This window comes from Apodemus sylvaticus, chromosome 8 (genome assembly GCF_947179515.1).
Source record: "Apodemus sylvaticus chromosome 8, mApoSyl1.1, whole genome shotgun sequence".
In the NCBI taxonomy this organism is placed as follows: Eukaryota; Metazoa; Chordata; class Mammalia; order Rodentia; family Muridae; genus Apodemus; species Apodemus sylvaticus.
Window position 1 is genome coordinate 111,948,337 of NC_067479.1, and position 24,501 is coordinate 111,972,837.

The following is a 24,501-nucleotide window of genomic DNA, read 5'->3' on the forward strand; positions in this document are numbered from 1 at the left end:
GGGTCATCTAGGATATGGTCTGCCTGCCACCACCCCCAGTCCTGGGCAGAGCTGTGCTGGTGGTGAGCTCAGTTTAACACCCTGTCTGAGCCCCAAGGTCTGGTAGTCAACTTGTGCTTGCTCCTCATCCAGGTCCACCTGCGTAGCCCCATGTGACTGTCATCTGTCTCTGACTCCATGGCCCCAGCCAGAGTTCTAGTCTCTGGCTTGTTCGCCGCTGCATTGGGAGCCTATCCAGACCTACGAGGCAGTAGACTGGTGTTGGTTTCAGACTAGTTCCCTGTCCAAGCCTCCTGGCACAAGAATTGTGGTCATCTCAGGCTCTCTTTTTCAGAGAATGTTAAACTACTAATCATTTAGATGTTCACAGATAAGAACAGAGTATAAACATAGCCTCTCTCCTCTCTGCCACCTACTGACACACATGTGACACACTTCCACATTTATTATTAAATATATATTATATACATTTAATATATACAGTATATTAATATACAATATATATAATTACATAATATAGGATATAATAAATTCATATAATTACATAATATAATATATAATATATGATATATAAATATGTATAATTACCTAATATATGATATACATATTATAAATATATAAATATACTATATAATATATTCATATATAAATATATAAAATATATTTAAATATTTTTTACTTATTTATTTACTCTATTTAAATTATATTTATTTAAATATATATAATAAATTTGTATTTTTCTATACAAAGGCATTTGTATAGAATTAGGGCTTCTATTGCTGTGAAGATGCAGCATAAGCATGGCAACTCTTATAAAGAAAAACATTTAATTGTGGCTTGCTTACAGCTCCAGAAGTTTTGCCTACTATTATCATGAGGAAACATGATGGCATGCAGTTAGACATGGTACTGGAAAAGAAGCTCAGAGTTCTACATCTTGATCCATAGGCAACAGATGGAGACTTTGTTGCACACTGGGTGTATCTTGAGCATATGACACCTCAAAGCCTGCCCCTACAGAGATACACTTTCTCCAACAAGGCCACACCTACTCCAACAAGGCCACACCTCCTAATTGTGCCACTCTCTATGGACCAAGCAGTCAAATACATAAGTCTATAGAGGCTACTCTTAGTCAAACCAGCACAGATATCAACACAGATTGTTAATCTGATAAAGAATTAAATGTTCCCTATCGTGGTGTGTGTGTGCATGTGTGTGTGTGTGTGTGTGTGTGTGTGTGCATGTGTGTGTGTGCATGTGTGTGTGTGTGTGTGCATGTGTGTGTGTATGTGTGTGTGTGTATGTGTGTGTGTGTGTGGGTGGGTGGGTGTGTGGATACACACAGGTATGCAAAGGCCAGGAGTCAATCTTGACTGTCATTTCTTAGGTACCAGCCACATATAGTTATTGGAGATAGAGTCTATTGCTGACCTAAAAGTTCCAGGTAGAGTAACCTGGATGTCCAGTGAGCCTCGGGAGTCCACCTGTCCCTGCTTCTGCAGTGCTGGGGCTAAAAGTATGCCTTACCAGGACCAACACCCACCCATACCTAGCTTTTAAAAGATAGGTTCTGGAGCCCTAACTCCTTGTGCTTACTAGGTAAACTCTTTACCATCAGAACCATCTCCTCAGCCCTATTTTACATCATTTTGAGGCAGTCTAGACATCATAGGAACTGAATCAATTGCATGAAAGCAAAAAAGTGGCACAGCCAAGCTATAATGAAGCAGGATTTTATGTAAGTACTTAGTGAAAAATAAGACACTGTTGTGTCAAGATAGGACCAGCATTGCTAATGAAGACAAATTCCATCCTTTGCCTCATTTTGAAGATATTTTTGGTATCATTAAGCATTATGTTGTCCAAAAATCTCTGACACCCACACTCACCACTGAATGGTAACTTTTACTTGACAATAAAATTTGCTCCCAATTACTAATTTTGTCTTGTCTTTGAATTCTTCCTCTGATAAGAACCAGGGAACACCAGGTAGATATCTTTTTATATCTTTCTGTCTGTTCTATCTCTACTTAAGATTTCCCCAGCCTTCATCATTCACAGCAATTTCATGAACTTATTACATATTTATAATTATCTGAGAGTAATGCTATTTCATTTTGCTAATGGGATATGTTTTACATCTCCTACTAACTATAGTTACATACTATGGAAGAATCTTCCTGTAATTCTCAAGCATATTTTTCTTCTGACATGATCAGTGTGGGGGAATAAAGCTGAGGAAAAGACCTTGTGGCTATTCTTGGTTGTCAACTTGACTACATCTGGGATAAGCCACAATCTAGAAATGGAGGACACATCTGTGAGAGTTTTTATTATTATTATTAATTGATTAATTATTTTTGGTTTGAAGTGTGTGAATCTGCTTCTAATCCAGACTTTTGAGGTAGGAAGACACAAACCTTTGATGCAGATCTTGAGGTAGAAAGACAGGCCTTTAATCTGGGACATACCTTTTTCTGGAAGCCTGTATAAGGACATGGAAGAAGGAAGGTTTTGTTCTTTGTCTGCATGTTCTTACCTTGCTGTCAAGTTCATTTTGTGTAGGATTAGAACATTAGAACCTACTTCTACTAGCTGAGACAAGTTCAGCCCTTGTGCATTGAACAATTTCTGGATTGTTGAACTTTCCATTTATAGCCAGCCATTGTTGGTATAGTTTGGTCATATCCTGTAAGTCCCTGTAAGCCATGCTAATAAATTCTTTATACATGTACATATACACATATGCATACACATACATATCATATATATGTGTATATATATAGCCACTCATTCTATTGTTTTGCCTGCTTAGGATTGCGAACCTGAAAAGACCACCAAGGAGCTGATTCCCATGCAATTGCACTAGGGTCTCTTTTATTCAAGCTCAGGCTCACTCAAACCCTGATGCAGCAGGACAGGAGGGTGAAGCCTCAAGCCCTCAGTGGGACAAGGTTTTAGAGGAAATGGATAGCAAATGAGGGAATTGTCAGCCTGGCAAACATCTAATTGAATGAATATTGTAAGCTGAACAGGTGGGTGCTCTGAAGCAAAACCATGAGTAATCACAAACATTCTGAAAAGTACGTCTGAAACAAACAGACGAATCTCGTTTAGTTGTTGTGAGGGAGTTGCCAGGGAGTAACTCTGGGGTATGGCCCAGGGACAAGCCATGGGGTCCTTCCTAGTACTTGGGTGTAGCTTGGATTCAGCTACAGATCAAGTTTTCAGACCCCTTTTCTTTTAAAATGGAGACTGGTCCCAAGATGGAGTAGGTTTGACCTCTCCCTGTAAGTTCTGCCACTCTAGAAAATCCTAACTAATACAAACCTCTTAGTAGAATCTGACTTAATAAAATATGATGGAAGAAAATAAAAGATGTGAATGGAAGTCCAAAAGCAGATATGCATTTGTAGAAGCAAAACAAAAACTCCCAAGTAAGGTGAGCTATACTATAGGCTGAAATCAGATTATTATATAAAACGACAAGTTAGCTACCTAGAATGAGAAGGTAGATCAAGTCACAGTCCTTATACAGGAATTCTGAATAATAGTCACGACTGGGAAAAATCTACCCTCCTCAGTTGTAAGCAGCAGAAAACCTTTCTGTGTTTCTAGTGTGAGTCTTGAAAAGAGAAAGAAATCATAGGAAATTCTAAGATACCACAATCTGAATGAGCAAGTCCAAGTTCACATCATTGGACATCATAGAACAGAAACTTCAGGTTGATGAAACAACTTGAAAACCAACCAGTCAGGACCTCAGAAGAAACTCTAAAACAGCTTAATGGGAATAATTTCCATAGCTTAGAGAAACCAGGATACTTATGACCATTAGTTTTCACTGAAGAAGAAGAGCTTGAAAGTTCAAATTGTGGAAGGGGGTGAGGTACCAGGATGGAGACACACACACACACACACACACACACACACACACACACCTTGTGAGTGTAAATTCAAGATAACGACTTTGAAGACAAACCAGGCTGAAGTTTGCCAAAGCAAGGAAGTTACTACCAACCTGGGGCAGTGAGACAGTCTTGGAAGGGTAGCATTAGAAATCAGGCATGGGGCATCTTGTGGGAGCTAAGAGATACTACAAGGATTGGAGCCTGTGGACAATCCAGGCTCTGCCTGAGAGGCTACCCAAAGTGCAGAGAGGATGTGGAGTAGATACACTAGCTTTGCCTTTTACTTGCTTCCCAGGCCTTCCTTTGACTAAATCAACTTCCTTTGGCTAAATCAAGTTCATAATAGAAGACAAGTAGCCTGGGGAATGTAAGTCTCCTGCAGTGCATTGTCTGGTAGGGAAGGATACACAAGATGTTGGGGGTGGCTGACTCCAGGCTGGGCAGGAGGGTGTAGGGGTGTAGGGGTGAAGGGGGATGGGGTGGATTTAGTACAAGGCAGGCACTTTAACTGTTCAAAGCTTCTGCCTTTTCTCTTCCAGTTGCCTGAGAGCCTCCATGCTGGCATGCTGAGAGTCAAGTTTACTTGAAAGAGGTCATGCAGATATCGACTCTTTTCAGGGAGAGCCCTGTTCGACTACTGTGTGGAGAGGATTTCATTTAAGAGGATCCTTCTACTGAGCTTTCCAGAATATTTATGTCCTCTCAAATCTGCTCTGCCCAGAAGCTAATAGTAGAATACAAAAATAGCTTTTGCTGTCTGCATGGCTTTTCTTATTTGTATTCTGAGAAAAATCATTTAGACACAGAGGCAGAAAGCTCCACTTATTTGCATTCATTGTGTCCACAGAAAGTGTACAGTTCACATGACTTCCCAGCTTCAAAGGGATGACAAAAGTACCAATTTGCTGAACTGTAAAGACAGTAACTCAGGTTAAGTTCGGGTTCAAGTCAACACAAATGAAAGAGGGCTTGCCAAACTGCTGCAATAACGTCAGTTTGACTGGATTCGAAGCACTTAGACAACACCCCTTTGGATGCGTCTTGAAGAAGTGTCTAGGTAGGTTTTAACCCATCTGAATGTGGTGGCACCTTCACATTTCAGGGACTCCAGAGTAACTAGAGAGGAAAAATGGTGGAAGCCAGCTGAGCACCTGCATTTGTCCTTCTGCTGCCTGATTGCAGACCTGCGGCCTCAGGCTTCCCCTCCCCCCCCCCCCCCCCCCCCGCCCTTGTGCTCTGTCTGCTGTAGTGCACTGCTTCTGTTGTCTGTTTGTTTTGTTGTTGTTTTTAAAATTTACTTTCATTTAATTTAATGTGCATTGGTGTTTTGCCTTCATGTATGCCTGTAAGACGGTGTGAGTCCCCTAGAACTGGATTTACAGACAGTTGTGATCTGCCTTGTGGGTGCTGGAAATTGAAGTAGGAGTTCTCTGGAAGAGCAGCAAGCGTTGTTAACCACATTGTCATCTCTCCAGCCCAGCCATGAAGCACTCATCCCCCTAACCATGAGTCAAAATAAATACTTCCTTCCCTAAATGTCTTTGTAAGGTATGTGGTCACAGTGATAGGGAAATTACTGAGTATGGCTGACTTCAAGTGAGATAATTAGAAAATAATTTTGAAAATTACTTTTGTAGAGGTTTTGACCTTACACCTGACTATGTGAACCAGAAAAGACATTCAGTGACAAAACTCTTGTTCATTTTGAATATACAGCTCGAACGCAGAATGGTTGCTCTTGTGATGAGTAATACTTAATAAACATCTTAATTTACCTTCATAAGAAAGTTTTTTTGAACAAAGAACATGCTCCTAGGTGAATAAAAAGTATTGACTTAAAATCTGTCATTAGTTACAATTTTGATCAAAATACTTGTCCTTTTAAATATCTTTTAGTTTTGCTAGAAGGGATGTGTGTGTGTGTGTGTGTGTGTGTGTGTGTGTGTGTGTGGTGTGTGTGCTTATGTATGTACTTGTGCGCTATTCTTCATAAAGAACATTAGCACACTCTTCTGGATTTCTTCTGAGGCTAGAATGACAATATTTAAATTTTTCTCCATTTCCTCACAATGAACAGTTTGAATATTCATGAAATTCACCACTGATTAAAGCACAGCCTCAGAGTAATTTAATTACAGTGTATATTTCAGAAACACTGGTAAGTGCTGGAGTCAAGCTCTTGTCTTTGTTGAATGTCACCCGTTGGGAATAGTTGTTTGGCTTATGAAAAGGAAAGAAAATGGTTCTTCCACAGTTCTCATAATGAATGTAAACCATGACTCCATAACTTATGAGTTATGCAAGGAGGAAGGGACCTTGAGGCAGACAATATATGCAGATGTCAACATTCTTCTGCCTGCTATCAGTGCTTGAAGAAAATGTAGCCCCTCCTAGACTTTTCTTGAGCATTTTTTTGTTTTAAAAACAGGACCAGTTATATTTTAAATAGTACTCCCTGGAATCTCCCAAATTGTCCTGAAATATGTTGTGATGTGACTCTGGGTGTGTGTGTGTGTGTGTGTGTGTGTGTGTGTGTAAAATGAGACTGAATTTAGAGATAAGGTTGCATTGATTTCTTCCTTCGTTCACTCCAGAAGTTATTAGCGAGTGTTACTGTGTGCCATGCTTTCTTTTTGGTGCTGAAAAATCAAGGAACAGATTCAAGTTCCTGACCTCATAGAGATTACATTTTTATGGGTGATAGATACAACGTAGAAGGAGATATGATATGGTAGCTCACAGTAACTTCAGTGTAAGGATGTGAGCAAATGGAGGTATTAAGAAGTATGAAGTCAAGGTATGTAGGCATTTTATACCAAATGGTTACACATTTTTTAAATTAATAAAGTGACATTTAAGCAGAGGGTTGAAAGAAGCCAGAGTTTATACCTTGTGCTGATTTAGAGAAAGGTAACTCCAGGTAGAAGGAACTGTGCAAACCCAGTGAAGCAAGCCACTGTTCTGCTTTAGATGCTTCAGTGATATAAAAAGTTTCAAGATCAGCATAGATGGACTCAGCTTTTAAATAAAAAAAATCACGAGTAAAATCCATGCATAGCTTTTTGTAACACAACGCACATTTTGTTCAATGAGATCGTCCATAGGAAGGATGGTGATCCTATAAGATTATAGTAGAGCTGAAAATCTCTTAATCCAATATTAAGTAGTCATGTTTACATCATCCTGTAACATACTGCTCATGTGTCTGGGCTGCCAGTTCTGTAAACATATTGCTTTCACTTAGACACAGTATATCATACATACAATGGATGATTTTTGTCATTTTCTTGTGCTGAGAAGCACCGAGGAAATTAGTAAACCACATCATTTTGATGTCCAAGGGTATTTTCAGTGACTATTAATTCATAAGTGTACTGCCCTAATCAATAGATTAACACCAATGGATTTTTAATATGATGATGTTGAGGAATAGTGATATTAAAATGCAGGGAGCAAGTCATCCCTCTCTACCTCCTTCCTATATCCTCCTGCTCTCAGCCTCTTCTATAACAAGGCATGAAGCCCAACCTCTACCACACATCCCTGCTATGATGTCTTGCTTAACAGCAGACTCAAGAAACCATGGCTGAACTCTCTAATACCAGGAGCCAAAATTGTGACTCCTTGTAAGTTGTTCTTGCCAAGTGTCTGGTTACAGTGACAAGAAGAAACGAGTGCAATGTTTCATGGTGACAACAAATGACTATCGGTTAATTTCTCTCCACCACTCTCACTTTTTATATCTTTATTCATTTTTATTTGACAAGTAAGCTGATATAGGACAGCACTGTTCATGCCACCAGCAGCCCACTGCATCTCATGTTTATGTGAATTGCCTTCGATGTTTAGCCAGCTACAGAATTTCCTAATAACCCATTTCTCAAAGTATATTATCATAATTAAGTGATATACAACTATGTTAGAAGTTAATCAGCCTTTGGTTTTTTCCACCTATAAGGTAGAAATTTATACACATTTCTTCTTAGTGGTATTTGAAAAACAAGTTACTAGTGCAGGTAGAGATTAGCATAATGACTTGCACTGTACTAAATTCAGAATACATATTAGCTATCACCATGTTAAATTCTTTCCAGGGAAATTTGAATCCTCAGCAACATTTGAACATATGATTGATCATAAGTAATGAAATTGATCTGTCTTCTAAATTGTAGCTGAAAACTATAAGGTGAACAGAAATGTTTTCTTCCTTCTACTGGACACACTGTTTTCTTCATATAAATATTAACATTGAAAATGAAAAAAATTAAATGAAGTTGGAGGCTTTCAATCTAAAACTTCCATGTAGCATGATTATTTCTCTCCCTGGCTTACATGTCATCTCTACATGAAACTTCAGATTTACTTCTGGTAAAGATATTAACGAACTTTACCTTCAAGCCCAGCCCTCAAGAAAAGTTAATACTGAAGTATAGAGTTTGGTGGCTTGAGAACTCTTCCTATGAATTGTGCTGAAAGGCTCTGATCGCATGCACCATATGAGGATGCTTCCCTAAGCTTTTGATTTCTTGCTGTATTTTCAGAGTGCTCTATTACCTTGGTTTAAACTTCAACATACTACTGGGTTCCACCTCCAGACTAACAATGTCATCCCAACCCTTCCTCCTTAAACCTATCTCATATGTTTGCCTCTCATGAACAGGCACTTAAGTTCTTTCAGACTAAATATGGCGATGGAAGTGATTCGAAGGCAGAAGAGGAAGGGGTTCATGGAGGATCATTCTCTCATGAAATTACTTAGCTAAGAGACAGAGCTGGAAATTAATGATCCAAGCTGTATCACATGTGCTTTCCTTTTCCACATTTGAGTTATAGAAAGCTGACTTCCTCACCTATCCTTATATTTAAGAAAACATAAATGAAACTGTTAGTATTGAAGAGATAGTCATCTGAGTGGAGAGAATACCGTGGAAGGTGACCTTAGCATTGAAAGCTATTAGTGATAGCATAAAGCAAGGAAATACCTCACCTCATATTAGAAACCTCCCTTATACTCCATGTAAAAATTAGCAGACCCCTAGTAATATTTAGGATTAATTCACCCACTAACTACATACTGACTTTGACCAAGTTTTCAAATTTCTGTGTTTAGTGTGGTTTGAATGAGAATGTCCCCAACATGCCCAGATGTTTGAATATTGTTTAGAAGATTTAGAGGTGTAACCTTGCTGGAGGAACTGTGTCACTCAGGGTGAGCGCTGGATGTCCATATTGTCACCCCATTTCCAGTTCTCGCTCTTCTTCAAGCTTGAAATTAAGATATCTTGTACTTGCTGACACGGTTTCCCACCATCATGGGCTTATATCCCTCTGAAAGCATAAACTCAAATGAACTCCTTCCTTCTGTAAGTTGCCTTGGTCCTGGTGTTTCATCATAGTAACAGAAAAGTAACTAATACACCATGAGTGTTATGCTTCATCTGTAAAATGAAAGGTGACAATTTCCCCAAAGTTCTCCAGCATGCCATACAGTATAGTTTTAAGGCATGGCAGCAAGTGTTATCAAGGCAGTGCTGGCTGCAAATCTCATTAGTGTTACTCAGATTTCAAGGGTTTTTGCTTGTTTGTTTGTTTGTTTGTTTACTGTTTTTGTTTTTTTTCTTTCTCCACAGCTTGAAAAAAAATGATAATTTGATGATACCTAGATTATTATGAAATAGAAAATATAACAAATGACCACAGAATTTGCAAAGAATATATTTTAGATGTTTTAGATGCCTACTTAAGAATTGTGGCTATATAGTTGACAATAAGTCTCATCTGTTTTTCTTGAAACTCTTATGCATATTCTTTTACTTTCTATTTGCGGAATTCTTATGGGAAGAAGGATCTATCCTGGGAAGTCTGAGTCAGTAACAGCATGGGACATGTGAAATAGAGGCTTTGCAAAATTTGAATTGAGACCAAAATCCATTGTACTAATTAGACACTGGAGTCTTTGCATAATTACACATGCTCAAGGGACATGACAGTGCTAGCTGTCTCTCATGGCTGCTGTTGTGTGAGCACTGAAACAAATTCCACTGTAATGAGTACCATCTCTGTGTTTGCAGCTTGGAGATGCAGTGATATCATCACAGAATAATGATTAGCTGAATCTCAGAGACACAGTTTTCCTCCCTCTTACCCCTGCATTGTATGTCATTGTTATCAAATAAAGAAAGGAATTGCCTTAAATTCTGTAAAATCTATGTCCTTAATCAGATGTATTACTATGTAAGACTTGAATTACATTGAATATGCTTTAGGGTCATTTAACACAATATTTTGCATGTCAATAAGTAATACAAGATACAAAATGCTAAAGTGTCTGTGACAATACAGCCAATGACTTTCATAGTTGAAGACATGGAAAACCATAAACTGTGAAACTATTTGCAGCTACCAAGCTGAGAAAATACATACTAGTCATTAAATATAAGTATATGAAGCTGTGGGAAATGATGTACCCTATGGAAGATGGGAGACAGTATAACTTGTGGAGGGGAAAGTGATGACATCCAGCAACATTGAAAACCTGCTCTTCATCCCAGGATTTCCCACGATAAAGTTTTCATCGTCATATTCAAACAAAAGTCTTAAGCTTTATGAACAATAATATTTTTTGTAGCTTTTCACAGCAATAACAGAAGTAAAGGAGACACAAATATATCTAAGTGGTCACTAATATTCAGGACACAAACATGTTAGATAGCATTTTATGTCCTTTCTTCTTTTGGTTTAAATTTCTTTTTTTTTTTTTTCTGACATTGTATGACTTACTTCAGGGGACACATGGCACAGACAAATGCAAGTAAAAATTGTCTGAGACCAAACTGTGGAAAAACAGACCCTCAACAGCCCTCACCTTGAAAGTTCACTGACCTTGCAATTTACAGCAAACACCCCCCCCACCCCTTCTTCACACAAGGCTGATCAACTGGTTCCTTACCTGGCTGAACACCTGAACACCTGGGATGGTCTGGGAGGAACCAGCATTCCAGGAAAGCTGCAGATGCCTTGAGCCTGAGTCAACTTCCGCCCCATGACCTTTTCTCTTTCTGTGCCTTTAGCTTTCCCCTTAGCCCCTCCCTACTTCCTCTTATGGTGGTTTCATAACCAGGTGTTTTGCGTTTCATTAAAGAGGCTTTGACAAAGAACACCCAATTTGCTTGGCCTCGCTCCTTTCCTGCCCGTTTCTCTTTCAGACTTGGGTTCTCCTCGGCTCCCCAAATTACTAGGTCCCGTGGGTCGGGACAAAAAATGAAAGAGAGAATGCTTGCTTTTCTGTTTTCAAAGTCCAGACTCTGTCATAAACAGAATGTTAGAAAGCCTGTGCAGTTGAGTAAGAAAATCTTATTCCCATAGATTCAGGGGAGAAAAATCCCTAGGCTTTGAACGTGGGAAAGCATTAGAGGTGAATTATGCATGTGCCCTCAAAGAATTATTTTTCCATTTAAGTCTGAGTCTCAAGGTTAAAGTTAGCAGGATCATAGATTTTTTTTGCTTGTGTGACAAAGAAGAAAATTAGGAAAATGGCAAAGCCCTTGACTACATGGGAGTTCTTGATGTGAGGCTGTGGATTGAGTGGGAGAGCTGTGTGATGTGACTAAAAGCTGCATCTGAGAAAGCTTGTGAAGATCCCCTAAACTCCATGCACTGTCACAATGAGACAATCCAAAGGTCTGGATTGGAACCAGTGGCGGCCGGATTCTACAGGAATCATCACTGAGAAACATGCACGATAATGGTCATTCTCATGGAAAGCCTCCGAGGTCCACATGCTGGGTGCCTCTGTCAGCGCCTTTTCAGTGCCATAGACGATTTGCAGAATTCAGCCAGAGAATTAAAAATATGATTTGAGAGACATTAATTTATGACCATCCAAGAGAATGGAATCCTCACAAAAATAAAGTTGAGCAAAAAAATTCAGTGCCTGCCATAGTTGTTCTAGTAAAATAAGATAACTTCTCACAGCATAGATCAGTGAGGAATACAGACTGATTAAAATGAGTGCAACATGTAAATAGGATCAGATAAAAAGATTTATAATTTAAATTTAACTCTTAAAAAAGATGGGGTTAGACTATCTTTATTAAGTTCAGTGGTTTCTTCAGTTGTGCAGCACAAAGACAAGGTAGAAACAATTTAGATAGTTTTTATTGCCTTTGCACAAAGTAAAAAACAACCCTGCAAAAAAACCCCTTGAACTAAACATTACAAAAATGCCAATGACACAATATACTTCACTCTCTAGAGACTCCAGCTTCCGTTTTATACCAGTCTATACAAATTTCCCTTAAGCTAAGAGCATGCATTTCCTTTATAGTAAATAATAAAGTATCCTCATTGTATACCTTGAAATCCATTTTACTGCATTAGGATTCCATTAATACAGTGATCATCTTGATAATTCATAAAAAATGAACAAAAATACATGACTTAAATATCTTTTGAATGTAGCAGAAAGATTGCAGACAATTGCTTAATTTTATTTTGTTTTCTTGAGGAATGTTCCCATGTACCTTTAAGGAAAACTTTCCTTTATCTCACACAAAAGAGGACTGGCAAGTTTTTCTAAATGCAAAAGCTACAGGAAACCTTGCTAAACTGTATTAATAATCAAAAAGAGGATGGATGGCTTCACAGACTAGACAGAGTAATGTATTTTCATGTTCCCTAGCATACAGTCATGAATATGTATAGATGAGTATGGATCACGTTGAGTTCATTTTATACTTATCACAAACACATCTGTTTAGTAGGTTTGCTAGCCCCAGTGGACTTGTACTGGCCTGGCTATAAGCCCCAGGGCCTAGATGACTTGTCTGAAGTAAATATTTATGGTGGGTGAGTGAAATTGTTTACTTTTTGAGAAACGAAGCAACTTGATGAATTTAAGTTGGACTCATCACTATGTAACTATGTGTTGACAATGACAGTTTGCTTTACACACTCTGATCAGCAGGGCTATTAAAGACCATCTTACTGAAACCTTGTATGTTGGAGAGAATGTCATACTCTGCATGGCTTGGTCCTGGAAACCTGAATGTGACAGTGGGGGAATAAAGAAAGAACAGAGGCACATGAAGAAAAGCTGGGGTAAATGGACTGTGTGTCTGATAGGGTCATGCCAACATCAACCCAGAACCCATCACACTTATTTCATACATCTGAACTGAGGAGCTGGATTTATTGCATACAGTTGAAGGAGGAAGCAAGCTTAGCTAATCTTAATAGGAAGCCTCTGTAGATGAGGAGTGTCAGGTTGTAGCCATCTGGGAGGAGAACCTGGTCATAATGATGATTGTCACTATCATTCCATCATGGTTTTACTTCATATATTCAACATCAAACAGTTCAGGTATCTTTTGCAATTACTGTTTTAGGTCTTTGTCCCTGTACAAACTCAATACACTATTAAGAAGAAGGAAATGATAATAAAATTGTTTTACAGCAGCCATATGCTAAATATACAGGTTACAGTTATGAAAGTCCTTGAGGGGGCTGGCTTCTCCACTACATAGGGCCTTACACATGCCTTTGAGTGGCTTGTGAAACATTTCGTCTCAAGTAGGAAGAAAACAATAGTTGTAATCTGGCTTGAATTCACAGTTATGCCAACAACACCATAAAATACAATTCTATGTGATCTTGTAAAGACAGGGCCCAGGATATCAGGTATGGCTCTGGATCCTTTTATAGTACAGTAAGAACAAAGCACAGTCAGAGAAAAGCTTGAGCTATTCGCTGGGTTCACTAAAACCTACAGAGCTCAGTGTGTGCCCCAGCAGTTATGAAAGGAAGCTCAATCTGACTTCCAAAAGAAGTAAACTGGGTTAGCTAAGAATAGTCACACATATGCACACACACACACACACACACACACACACACACACAGAGAGAGAGAGAGAGAGAGAGAGAGAGAGAGAGAGAGAGAGAGAGAGAGAGAGAGAGAGGAATGTTCATGTAACTCATTCTGTCCAAGTTCACTGGGGGAACAGGATTCACAGGCTTTTATTGTATTCTTAATATAAGGCAGGTACCATGGCTTGTGAATAGGGCCATACCTAATCAACATACCTGCCTTGGTCTTACATAAACAAGCCTATTAAGACCTTAGAAATGCTATAGATACAGACATAGAAAGAATAGAAAATTCAATTTTTAGACTCCAGGAGTCCCTGACCTCACTATCCAAGGTGGTCCTCCAGAACAGGCCTTCTTTTTCTCCAGCAGGGAGGTCTTTGCAGTGCCCTCAAAGAAGAATGTTGCTTTTACATAGACCACTCAGGAGTAGTTAAAGATTCTATGACCAAAGTTAGGGAGGGTCTAGCTAAGAGAAAAAGAGAAAGAGAACAAGGTCAGGGGTGGTTTGAATTCTGGTTTAATTCATCTCCGTGGCTTACCACCCTGATCCCCACTCTTTTAGAACCTCTGACTTTTGGACCTTGCATTTTAAACCACTTACTAGCTTTTATTAGAAAATGCATAAGTACAGTTCAGAATATGATGTTGAGATAGCAATATTTGGGACTAGATCAAGATGAAATATATTCTCTCTCTCTCTCTCTCTCTCTCTCTCTCTCTCTCTCTCTCTCTCTCTCTCTCTCTCTCTCTCTCTCTCTCTCTCCATATATATATGGGGAAATGAGAAGTAATGCCCGTGGCACCAGTGGCTACTGTCGACCTCAACCAGAGTTTCCTCTGGCTCACCATCTTTCGGGTACTAATGCATATGATCATGTGCTCATGCAAAAAAAAGGGGGAACCTTCCCTGAACATGATCTGATGCTCTTCTGGCGCCTCCCCCACCCTCACCCCACCCTCACCCCCTTACCCCAGCCCTCTACCCCCTGCCCAACATGCTTCCCTAGCATTCCCCTAGTGCTTTGATGCACTCTCCTGGTGCCTCTCCTGCCCAATGAGCTTCCTTAGCACTTCCCTGGTGTGGATCATAAACACCAAAGGGTTATTTCTATCCAAAATTGCCCTAGAGATATGATACCCTTTGTTATTGTATTAGATATTTTTTTTACAGCCTCTTGCTCCTGTGTGTAGTCAAAGATTAACCGAATTCCATTCTCCACACAAAAAAAGCATTCCCAATAAAACACAATAAAACTCGGGAAACTCCAGGAGGGTCTGAAGGTCTATGGATGTTAGCTAATGAGTTTTAGTCACAATTTGACTGATATATCTTGTATCTCTAAAAAGTCTAAAACCTGCCGACAGTGTGACTGGAGGGTTACCTCTGCCCTGACTTGCAGGGTGGCCACAACAATGGAATAAAACCTCATGCAGATTGCAGTGATCTCAGCCCCTGTGTCTTTGTGAAAAAGAGATCCTGACACTAGCCCCTTTCAGGTCCAACAGTTTACTATGATTGACTCTTCTTTCAGAGGCCTGGAGGAGGGTTGTTTTCCATACTGATAAATATTAAAGCAAATGATCTTCTATCCTATACTCCAGAGAAGGAGATTTGTTGATTATTATCAAGTCATCAAAAATACTCCGAAATAGTTAACTTTAGACATGCTCAGCACACACAGTCTCTCTTGGACAGTCAGTGCTTGGCCCAAGGGAGTAACCATTCCTACTGTAATCAGGCAGTTGTGAAGTCCTGCTTCTTCATACCAAGTCTTAAGTGTGAAAATTACTTCAGGGAGTGCAGAGTCACTGATAACAGAACACACTGTCAATGAAAGACGTCTGGGTGTTAAGGATGTTGCTGTTGCGATGGGGGAATCAGGGATGAGGTCTATGAAGGCATCCTTTCACCAATCTGAAAATATCTCTTAATTTCTCAAATTTGGCTTCCTTACATATCTTGTACCGTCAACATTTTCATGTAAATAGATTTTTTTCACTCTTTCCTTTGTAAGGGAAGCAAATATGATCCTGTGAGATACACAACATGTATGTAATGGCCATAGGTCCTGCAGACATGTGTTTCTGTATCATAAGAGCCTGATAAGCCTGCTAGGTACAGAGCTGATGCAGATTTCGGTGCTTTCCCAATGTTGTTATGAGCAGTACTCTTACAGGCTATGGGACAGCTTAGTGCGTTTGTAGGGGCTGTGTTGTCGGATGCCAACAATGGATATGGGAAATGCTGCTCCTCTGTGAGTACACATTGTCCACTGGAAGAATTGGAGCGGAGAACTCCTAGATCCTGCACTGCCTAAGATCATAGCTGCCTGTGCAAGACTAAAAACACAGAGGGAAAATAAGCCACTTGACTTCTGGACTAGTCATTCCTTGATACATACAAGACATATTTGATGATGATAATTTCTGCACATACAAATACTCAAAGCCAATGTGAATACTTTGAAAACTGAGGTGAGTAGATATTTGTTAATATTTCCCCAGGAATAAGGTCACACAACACCCCAATCAGTACCAATTTGTTTTCTCAATATCATGTGATCAAAGTGTGTGGTATCTTCAGCAATAGAATCTTAAGTTCTGGTAGACAGTCAAGAGCAATGGCAACTCCCTGTATTGTTTTGGAGGATCTCCAGCATACCCCTCACCAGCAACTTGTGGTATCCTACACATGGTAGTAGAATTTTTAATTAGATAGCCTATGGCCTCAGGGAGAAACATTATTACTTTTGTAGGGTAACTCCAGTTAAATTTTTATATGGATATAAAAAGTCTGTATATAAAGCTTATAAAATACTGGGTCTCCATATGGCTTTTTCAAACAATCCTTCGTGTTTCTTACCCTGTCTCTGACCTACTTTCCATCCTTCTCTGCAGCTGAACCTCATCCCCCATTGTCACTCCTTTCCCTTTTATGTCTCTTTTAAGATTTCCTCCCTTTCTCCTACCATCAATGATCCTTCTCCAATTTCATGGATTCTACATGTACTCTAAGTTAAACACATAAATCTAAAGATTTGATGCTATGTTCCATATATGAGTAAGCACATGGGAATTTTGCTCACCAAGAGTAGGATAGTTGGGTCTTGAAGTAGATGGATTTGAAATTTTCTGAGGACCCACCATATAGATGCCATGGTGGCTGTATGAATTCATGCTGCCACCATCTATGGAGGAGTGTTCCCCTTCCTCTGCAACCTTGCCAGCATGAACTATCACTTGTAGTTTTGATCTTAAGCTGTAGCTGTCCAGCAGCTTTGGTCAAACTGGGTATCTGAAAGGAAAGCTGGAAATGAAAAAGAGAAGGATGAAGCCAAGACAAGGGTTTCTGATTAAGGCTCAAAGTTTAATTTTCAGCTTTGCATTTATATCAGGAAAATTCACAGAGCCATCCTTTGTTTCAGCTGGATTGAGTTACAAAGCAAGCTCAGCAGGCGGTCAACTCCTCAAAGCTCCTGCAGAAAATTGCAAATGCAGTGAGGCCAGGTGACTCCAACTAGGTTGCAAAGCCAGCAGGGTTTTGAAGGCTGGGGGAAGGGCACATTAAGCCATTTTGTGCCCTTAATCTATTCTTCTACATACAAACATCCAGTTACATACAAGCACCATTTGGTGAAGATGCTGTCATTTTTTCCCAGTGTGTTTTCATGACTTATTTATAAAAAATCCAGTGTCCATAGGTGTGCAAATTTATGTCTTGGTCTTGAAGTTGATTTCATTGATAAACATATTTGTTTTTATGCCAATACCATGCATCTTTTATTACTTTAGCTCTGCAGTATAACTTGAATCAGGGATGGTTATGCCTTCAGTCTTTATTGATCAGGATTAGCTATCCTGGGTTTTTTATTTTTCCATATGAATTTGAGAATTGCCTTTTAAGGTCTATAAAGAATTGGAATTTTGATGGGTATTGTGTTGAATCCATAGGAAGTTTCAAAACATACAGAGAAGAAGCTATATTCTTTTATGTTTGGATAAATGCTCTGTAAGTATCTTTTAGGTCCATTTGGTTTATATTGTCTATTATGGTTGCATTTCTGCTTAGCTTTTGACTGGATGATCTGTCTATTGATGAGGTATTGAAGTATCCAACCATCAATATGCAATATGTAGTGTCAATGTGTAGTTTAAGCTGTAGCAGTGTTTTGTTTGCTTTTTTGTTTTGTTTTTCAAACTTGGGTGTCCTTGGGTTTGGGGCATAGATATTAAGAAGTGAAATGTCATCATGGGTGACTTTTTCTTTTGATGATTATGTAGCATTCTTCCCTATATCTGCTAATTAGTTTTAGCTTGAAGTCTATTTTATTAGATATTAAAATGGCTACACAAGCTTGCTATTAGTTTCAATTGCTTGAAATATCTTTTTCCAACATTTTACCTTGAGATAATGTCTATCCTTGATGATAAGGTATGTTTCTTGGATGTAGCAGGATGGATCCTGTTTTCAAATCCACTGTTAGTCGGGGTCTTTTTATTAGAAAATTGAGATCTTGATATTATGAGATATAAATAACCAAAGATTAATGATTATTTCATTTTGGTGTTGGTGTTGTTGCTGTGTCTGTGTACCGCACACTCATGCTCATTTCCCTTCTCCTTTTGCTGGTGTAAGCTTATTTATTTCCTGTGTTTTCTAGCAGCAGCTTCTGTAGCGCTATATAGATATTGTTTAAATATCTATATTCTATATAGATATTGTTTAAATTTGGCTTTATCATGAAACATCTGATTTTCTACATATATAATGATTGAAAGTTTTTCTGGGTATAGTAGCTTGGGCTGATGTGGTCTCTAGAGTATGTAAGATATTTTTCTAGTGTTATGGTTCTGTCTAAGCTCCACCCCACAATTACCAGGCAACAGCCAGGTATGTCCCTCCCCACCATTACCTGGCAACTGCCAGGTAGGCCTGGCCTACTATAAAAAGGGCTGCTTTGCCCCTCCTCTCTCTCTTACTCTCTATTACTCCTCTTGCCTCTCTCTTCCCCCTCTTGGGCTCCCTTCCCCTCCCCTCTCTCCAGTGGTCTGCTTCTCTACTCACCTTCTCTCTGCCTTCCTCTGCCTCCTCTACCCCCTTATAACTCCCATTCCATGCCCTGAATAAACTCTATGTTGGTGTGTGTCTGGTCTCTTGGGAGAAGGAGTGTCTTGGCATGGACTGTATACCACATTCTCTAAACCGCATTCTCTCTTTTTTTTTTTTTTGCATTCTCTTTTTTTTATGATCATAACATCTAGGCCCATCTGGCTTTTAGAGTCTCCATTGAGAAGTCTAGTATAATTCTAATAGGTCTGGCTATGTGTTACTTGAACTTTTCCCCTTGTAGCCCTTAATATTCTTTCTTTCTTCTTTTTTTTAGAGATAGAATAGAGAATCTCAGGTGCAGAAGATATCATAGAAAACACTGACACAACAGTCAAAGAAAATGCAAAAAGCAAACAGCTCCTAAACCAAAACATCCAGGAAATGCAGGACACAATGAGAAGACCAAACCTAAGGATTATAGTTATAGAAGAGAGTGAAGATTCACAACTTAAAAGGCCAGTAAATATCTTCAACGAAATTATAGAAGAAAACTTCCATAACCTAAAGAAACAGATGCCCATGAACATACAAGAAGCCTATAGAACTCTAAATGGATTCGACCAAAAAAAAGTTCCTCCTGTCACATAATAGCTAAAACACCAAATCCACTAAACAAAGAAAGAATATTAAAAGCAGTAAGGAAAAAAGGTCAAGGAACATATACAGACAGACCTATCAGGATTACACCATTCTTCTTGCCAGAGACTACGAAAGCCAAAAGATCCTGGTGAGATGTGTCATATAGGCCCTAAGGGATCACAAATGCCAACCCAGTGTACTATACCCAGCAAAACTCTCAATTAACATAGATGGAGAAACAAAGGTATTTCATGACAAATACAAATATACTCAATATCTTTCCACAAATCTAGTCCTTCAAAGGAATAAAAAACACCAACAAAAGGAGGGATTGGCTAGGATCAAAAACTCAGGGGACTGTAAATGCTGGAGGGAAACTCCACACTCAAAAAAGTAAGAAAATAATCTTCTTTTAAGAAACCAAAAAGAAGAAAGCCACACAAACAACTCCACCTCTCATAACAAGAATAACAGGAAGCAACAATCATTTTTCCTTAATATCTTTTAATATCAATGGACTCAATTCTCCAATAAAAAGACACAAACTAACAGATGGGATACATAAAGAGGACCCAACATTTTGCTGCATACAGGAAACTCACCTTAGGCACAAAGACAGACACTACCTCAGAATAAAAGGCTGGAAAATAATTTTCCAAGCAAATGGTCCCAAGAAACAAGCTGGTGTAGACATTCTAATATCGAATAACATCAACTTTCAACCTAAAGTAATAAAAAAAGATAAAGAAGGACATGTTGGATACATCAAAGGAAAAATCTACCAGGATGACCTCTCAATTCTAAACATATATGCTCCAAATGCAAGGGCACCCACATTCATAAAAGAAACTTAAATAAAGTTCAAAGTGCAAATTGCACCTCACATAATAATAGTGTGAGATGTCAATACCACAATATCATCAACGGAAAGACCATGGAAACAGAAACCAAACAGAGACACAGTGAAACTAACAGAAGTTATGAACCAAATGGATCTTACAGATATCTATAGAACATTTTATCTTAAAACAAAAGAATATATCTTCTTCTCAGAAACACATGGTACCTTCTCCAAAATCTGCTCCAAACAGACCTCAACAAATATAAGAAACTTGAAATAATCTCATGCACCCTGTCAGATCACCATGGACTAAGGCTGGTCTTCAATAACAACAAAAACAAGAGAACGCCCACATACACATGGAAACTGAACAGCATTCTACTCAATTTTAACTTGGTCAAGGAAGAAATAAAGAGAAATGAAAGACTTTTTAGAATTTAATGAAAATGAAGGCACAAAATACCCAAACTTATGGGACATAATGAAAGCAGTGCTAAGAGAAAAACTCTTTAACTCTGAATGCCTCCAAAAATGGGAAAGAGCATACACTAACAGCTTGATACCACATCTGAAGGCTCTAGAACAAAAAGAAGCAAACAGACAGCAGGTAATAAACTCAGGGCTGAAATTAACCAAGTAGAAACAAATAAACAAACTATACAAAGAATCAACCCACCCAGGAGCTGGTTCTTTGAAAAAAACTCAACAAGATAGATAATTACTTAGCCAAACTAACCAGAGGTCACAGAGACAGTGTCCAAATCAACAAAATCAAAAATGAAAGGGAAGACATAACAACAGATACTGAGTAAATCCAAAAAAAAAAAAAAAAAAAAAAGAATCAGATTCTACTACAAAAGCCTGTACTCAACAAAACTGGAAAATATAGATGAAATGGACAATTTGCTAGACAGATACCAGATACCAAAGTTACATCAGGATCAGATAAATGATCTAAATAATCCTAAAACCACTTAAGAAACAGAAGCAGTTATTAATAGTCTCCCAACCAAAAAAAAAAAAAAGCCCATGACCAGATGTGTTTAATGTAGGGTTCTATCAGACTTTCAAAGAATATCTAATACCAATACTCTTCAAACTAATCCACCAAATAGAAAGAGAAGGAACACTACCCAATTCATTCTATGAAGTAACAATTTCTCTAATACATAAACCACACAAAGATTCAACAAAAAAAGAGAGCCTTACACCAATTTCCCTTATGAATATTGATGCAAATATACTAAATAAAATCTTGGCAACCGAATCCAAGAACACATCAAAACAATCATGTACCATGATCAAATATGCTTCATCACAGGAATGCAGGGATCGTTCAATATATGGAAATCCATCAATGTAATCCACTATATAAACAAACTCAAAGAAAAAAACCCCACATGATCATTTCATTAGATGCTGAGAAACATTTGACAAAATCCAACACTCCTTCATGGGAAAAATCTTAGAAAGATCAGGAATTCAAGGCCCACACCTAAACATAGTAAAAGCAGTAGCCAACAAACTAAATGGAGAGAATATACAGCAAACCAGTAGCCAACAAACTAAATGGAGAGAAACTTGAAGCAATCCCACTAAAATCAGGGACTAGTCAAGGCTGTCCACTTTCTCCCTACCTGTTCAATGCAGTACTTGAAGTCCTAGCCAGAGCAATTAGACAGCAAAAGGAGGTCAAAGGGATACAAATTAGAACAGAAGAAGTCAAACCATCACTATTTACAGATGATATGATAGTATACTTAAGTGACACCAAAAATTCCACCACAGAACTCTGAAACCTGATAAACAACTTCAGCAAAGTGGCTGAACATAAAATTAACTTAAACAAATCAGTAGCCTTCCTACACTCAAAGGATAAAATAGCTGAGAAAGAAATTAGGGAAATGACACCCTTCACAATAGTCACAAATAATATAAAATACCTTGGTGTGACTCTAAACAAGAAAGTGAAATATCTGTATAACAAGAACTTCAAGTCTCAGAAGAAAGAAATTGAAGGAAATCTCAGAAGATTGACAGATCTCCCATGCTCATAGATTGGCATGGTTAATATAGTAAATATGGAGGGCGGCAGCAGCGGTGGTGGCGGCAGTGCAGCAGTGGCTGGTCCAGCTGAAGGGCCATCAGCAGTGGAACCAAGGTGACACAGGGTCCAGTTAGGCCCTGCGCCCACGACCACTGACCTTCGCTGGCCAGCCGGGCTGCAAGCAGCTGCGGATTTACAGTGCCTTTCACCGTACAGAAGCCACATCAGAACTCTGCCTCCCACCAGTCAGGAGAGACTCACCTCCATCTTGGTTTCAGACTCCAGAAAGATCAGACAGACTGAGGTACACAAACATAACCCGAGGCCAACATTGCGGGGGTCTAAGCCCGACGGGCATTGGCCTGCACCCAGGCCCTGGGCTGTTCGGGGGGCCATCGGGGTGCCATCCCAGCCAGGAGGTTTTTTTTTTTTTTTGCCCAGGCCAGCACGAGCCGCCATTTTGCCTACAGGACGCCAGAGAGTGCTAGCAGGCAAAGCCGGCTAACAGGCATAGCCTGAGGCTAACAAAGCGGGGGTCTAGGCCCCAACAGGCCCTGGACTGACCCTAAGAATTGGGCGGCTTGTTGGGCCATCTGTGTGTCAACCCGCCCAGGAGGTTGTTAGCCCAGCAGACTCTCCCGGCACTTTCAGGGAGTGGGAGCGCACACACCCGCCATCCTGGCCACCTGACAGACCTAATTAACAGTCATAGCCCGAGGGGAACTTTGCTCAGACCTTGGCCTCCCAGGCTTTTACCTGGACCCAGGGCCTGAGCAGCCAGGCTGGCCTTGTGTGCACCAACCTGGTTGGGAGATCGGCTTCCCAGCAGAATGATCAGCACTCGGAAAAGGTCCCGGCAGCATACACCATCAGCACTCCCTGAAGGAGCAAACGGGCTGCATATGGTTCACAGACACAATCCAGGGCAAAGCACACTAGAGCTGCAAGGGCACCCAAGAGGAGGACAGCACATCAGCAATCTGCTACAGGGGAAACCCAGCCATATAGTGTTGCAGTAATAGCGCCAGAGCCCCTCAGGAGGCCCAAACACCAGCCAGGGACAAAACCAACTAACTCCAGAGAACAAGATGGCAAAGGGCAAACGCAGGAATGCTAATAACAGAAATCTAGGCAATATGGCAGCATCTGAACCAAACTCTCCAACATCAGCAAGTCCTGGTTATGCCAACACACCAAAGAAACAAGATTTGGATTTAAAATCACTGATCATGATGCTGCTAGAAGAACACAAAAAGGACATAAATGAATCTCTTAAAGAAATACAGGGGAACATGAATAAGCTAGAAACCCATATGATGGAAACAGAAAAATCACTTAAAGAAATGCAGGAGAATAAGGCTCAAGAGATAGAAGCCAATAAAGAAGAAATGCAAAAAAAAAAAAAAAAAAAAAAAAAAAAAAAAAAAAAACTTAAAGAAATGAAGGAGAACTTGAGTCAAGAGGCAGAAGTCATGAAAGAGGAAACACAAAAATCTCTTAAAGAATTACAGGAAAACACAAACAAACAAATGATGGAACTGAGCAAAACCATCCTGGATCTAAAAACAAAAGTAGAAACAACTAAGAAATCACAAAGGGAGACAACTTTGGAGATAGAAAACCTTGAGAAGAAATCAGGGGCCATAGATGCAAATATAAACAACAGAATATAAGAGATGGAAGAAAGAATTTCAGATGCCGAAGATACCATAGAAACCATTGACTCAACAGTCAAAGAAAATGCAAAATGCAAAAAGTTTGTATCCCAGAACATCCAGGAAATGCAGGATACAATGAGAAGACCAAACCTAAGGATTATAGGTATAGATGAGAGTGAAGATTTACAACGGAAAGGGCCAGCAAATATCTTTAACAAAATTATGGAAGAAAACTTTCCCAACTTAAAGAGAGAGATACCTATGAATATACAAGAAGCCTACAGAACTCCAAACAGACTGGATCTGAGCAGAAATACCTCTCGCCACATAATAATTAAAACCCCAAATGCACTAAACAAAGAAAGAATATTAAAGGCAGTAAGAGAAAAAGGCCAAGTAACATATAAAGGAAGACCTATCAGAATCACACCAGACTTCTCACCAGAGACCAGGAAAGCTAGAAGATCCTTGGCAGATCTCATGCA

General features: G+C 39.3%; 1 pseudogene; it reads right to left on the bottom strand.

Moving 5' to 3' along the window:
• Nucleotides 1-336: 336 nt before the first annotated feature.
• LOC127691781 (uncharacterized) lies at nucleotides 337-434 on the bottom strand (annotated as a pseudogene).
• Nucleotides 435-24,501: the final 24,067 nt, after the last annotated feature.